Below are 3,838 nucleotides of genomic sequence, written 5' to 3'. Positions count from 1 at the left end.
TAAAGAAACAAATATAATAAATATTAAAAAAAAAATGAAGTTTCATACAAAGTTCAGCAAAAACAAGAGAGTGAATTTATGATACACTGGTGGTGCTCCAACTCTTCCTGAACATAAGCCATTCTGGCCAGCAGTAAAAGGCAGCTATGTTACCAGAGCAGTGAATATTGCCAAAAATTCTCAACAGATACAGATTCCCAGCCAGTGTGAAAATGTCCTCTTTCCCACCAAAGTTATGACATTTTACCCCAGCCACACATTTGCCTTATTGCATTAAAGATAATTCACAGATTATTGCAAATTATGAATGTACTGGAGCAATACCAGACCACAGGGAGCAGTAGATGTTTTATTAGTCTAATAGCTAACAGCACAGCCCATGATGGAAAGTCAGGTGCATAATGGCATCTCATATAGGCATTATTGTAGCATTAAAATACTCCTGCATGTGATTTATTGCTCCATCAGAACATGCTTCAGGTTCTTTCTGAAGTCAGACGTGTGATTCTTCACAAAACACCTGAGCCATGTAGTCATGGATCTATAAATACCCAGCAGTATATGTTAATGCTGTTATTGTATCTGCCTATGTTTAAGCAATTCTGGATTTTAAAAAAGTCCTTAAAATGCAAGATTTTCTTTCTTAACAGCCACGTTTCTTGTGCTTCAAAAGAACAAACTGTTGCAGTCAGAGAATCTCTACCAGAAGTACAGCAGTCTCCTCATTGCACTTGGTATTGAATAATGAATAGTACTTGGATTTCTAACAGACCTGATGCTGCCTGGTTGTTCTCATCTATCACCCTCATTTCCCATTCCTATCTGCTGCTTCTCAGCTTCCAGCTTCCCTCCATGGACCTGCTTTATTAGCCCTGCTGCTCAGAGAGCCACTTGTTTTGACAAAATAAATTCTTCTGTGAATTTTCTTTTGAATTGGTTAATCTTTTGGCTTTTTTTTTACTTCATGCAGTCCACCAAATAGATTGTGACCGTCTTGTGCTAAATATTGGTTGAGTTTCTTTGGTGCACCTTTTGATTTTAAATTTTAGCAGTCTGTGTAGATATAAAAAAGCAAAAAAAAATCTATACAGCCATTTGATAGAAAAGGGAAGACAAATTCAGAGGTGCCACAGCTAAGCCATATGCTTTATCTGTGCTAGAACTGGACATCAAAATCCAAACAAAAACATAAACCCCACCCCAAGCCTCACTTTTTTCCTGAGAATTACAGGTCAGAATTTTTCTTTATTATTCTAAAAATATATTATTTATATTTTATTCAAGAAAACATTTTTATATATATTTATAATAAAACATTATAATATTTATTTTAAAGTTTCTGTTATTATTTTTCTTTTATATCATTTTTTTTTTGGTCACATAATTTGTTTTTACATGAATATCCCAAACGTTGCTGTCTTTGAAAGCAATAGTGGGAAAAAAAATGAATCTTGATTTTTTGATGAGGTAGAATTTGGGAAAGATTGCATTACAAGTTAATTCTGAAATATTTCAATCTGTTGTGACACAATAAATATTTCAATCTGTTATGACACAATAAATATTTCAAGTTCAATTTATTTTACAACTTAATAGTGCATTTATTTGCATATTATTTCCTATTGGGTTGTTTTCAATGACACGAGAGCCATGTGTTATATTATTTTGCACCGTCATGATAGATGTGTCATAAAATAATGCAAAAGTAATGACAGTTTCATACAGATGAGGGATAAAAAGTAATGAAAATAACAACAAAATGAATTTCCAGCATGTGCCAGAAGCAGATTTTAAAAAAAAAATTTCTATTCCATTTTTAAAATTTGAAGTCAACACAAATTTACATATCCAGGGTTTTGCCAGAACAGCTCCATTTCCCTGGTAGAAAAGTGTTGTGACTGAGGCTTCCTGACAAGTTCTGCTATTCAGGTGCTGAGGTGAACAGTAACCTTACTCAATCCCCCTTAATAAAAGGTCAGAGGACCAATTCCAGTCAGATTTGCTCAGAAATTGGTGTACATGTTGAATTCTGTAAACTGAGGCATGGCTTGCACACCTTCTCTCTGCTAATGAATTACATTCTCTTTACTTCCACTCTCATCTTTAGCAGAGAGAGAAAAAGCTCTTTTTGGTGTCTGACACCTTTTCAGGCAATTATTTGCAAAGAGAGAGGAATCTTTTTTTAATAGAAATACCCAGCTATCAGTACAAAAACAATTAATCATCTTTAGAGACAAACTTGCCTGGTGTACATTGACATGACTGCACCCAGTGAGCATGTGGCTACGTGTATTCTTAGCTAATTTGGCCCATAATCACTGGAAATACTAGTCAGATTATCTCATATGCCAAGGTTCATGTGACCAGTTAATAATCTGGAAGACTGTTCAGTGAGACAGCCCTCTACTTATGGACGTGTGCTGGAAACTACTTCAGCTCAAGCCATAATTCGGAATATCTCCTGGTTCTGGAAAGACTGGATTGAGAGATTGAGATCAGAGCCAGCTGTTTGGGAGCCACTTCACTGCAGTCTACTGAGTAAAATACTGCATTCTGTATAAAGCCTTTGTGTAGCTGCTGACAGCACTTGTCTATATGTAGTTACCTCTGTGTCATTTCCATGGTGAGCTCATTTATTTATATCTCTTTGGGCATGACCAGCACACTGGTTCACCAAGAGAGCAGTGTGGGACACACCAGGGAAAGGTTAAAGCAAAACAGTGCCAAATTTTTAATTCTGTCTTTGAAAACTGACAATAAGGAAGAGCCAGTCTGATCTGGAAGTCAAATTCACGAAACACAGAACTCTGTTAGAACAGGTGTTTTTCTAATTAACTTTCTGTGGAATGCTGCTGGTTTCTGATAATACAGCATGCTCCCAAAACAAGGACAGGGTGGAAAAGCAGTAATGATGAAGTATTTGTTGAGTACTGAATTTGGAAATTACCTGGCTTTCCCATTAGCTGGTTATCTCTTTTGCAGCCAGATCCTCAGCTGCAATAAACTGATGTCACTGCTTTGAACAAATTTACCCTGGCTGAAGATGGGGTGGTGGTTAATGAGCAGCTGGAGTGGAAGAATTTCTGAATTTCTGCAATTATGGAAAATGCCTATGATAAAGTAGGTGACTCAGCAGTGCAGTGGTACTGATATGTCACAAAGAGAAAAAAAATATTCATAGGGAAATGTTGAATGAAAGATTACTTATTTGCTGAAATTCTATTATTCAAATTCTTATTGATATTCTGCTGACCTCTGACCCCTACAATAATTCTTTAGTGCAAGAACTGTGTGGTGCAATTACATACAGATCACCAGATTTGGCATAATTCCTTGACTTATAAATGTAAAAGAGGTATGAAAGTGGATAACTATCTGATTAGCTTGCACTCACAAAAGGCAGTATTAAGTTCCCTTAATATCTTCCACTTAGTGCTCTTCCTTGAGTCATAGCATAAAATACTAATATGGTATTTTAAATCTTAAAAAGAAATGTGATGCTTTGTGCATTGGTGTTGAAAGGAAGAACAGAACTGGTATGGATGACCCAGAAGGTCCTTTAATTATTGAATTCTTATAAATGAAAAGTTGCCTCAAATGGAAAAGCAAAAGTTTTCTGGCTGTGAAAGTACAGGAAAACCAGGATTTGACATTTTTAAATCATCCTTTTCTGAATGAAAAGTGTAATGAATGGAACCCACAGCTGTAAAATATGCATTTATTCATAACATTTTTTCGAGAAAAAGTAGTCTGGCACCTTACACATGATAGTCATTTATTAGAAAGTTGACTATATTTTAAATCTGGCGTTAGACTACAAGTTAAGAAGTTGTAGGGA

General features: G+C 35.6%; 1 protein-coding gene and 1 long non-coding RNA gene across 6 annotated transcripts in view; one reads left to right on the top strand and one right to left on the bottom strand.

Moving 5' to 3' along the window:
* LOC108449107 overlaps positions 1 to 3,838 on the bottom strand; it is a 481,280-nt gene that overhangs the window by 5,242 nt on the left and 472,200 nt on the right. The gene's annotated exons all lie outside the window — the stretch shown is intronic.
* TECRL (trans-2,3-enoyl-CoA reductase-like) overlaps positions 1 to 3,838 on the top strand; it is a 71,988-nt gene that overhangs the window by 16,708 nt on the left and 51,442 nt on the right. The window lies entirely within an intron of this gene.

This window comes from Corvus brachyrhynchos, unplaced genomic scaffold (assembly GCF_000691975.1).
Source record: "Corvus brachyrhynchos isolate BGI_N302 unplaced genomic scaffold, ASM69197v1 scaffold229, whole genome shotgun sequence".
NCBI lineage: Eukaryota > Metazoa > Chordata > Aves > Passeriformes > Corvidae > Corvus > Corvus brachyrhynchos.
The sequence above is the reverse complement of the archived record's forward strand: the minus strand, read 5'-3'. Positions and strand labels throughout refer to the sequence as shown.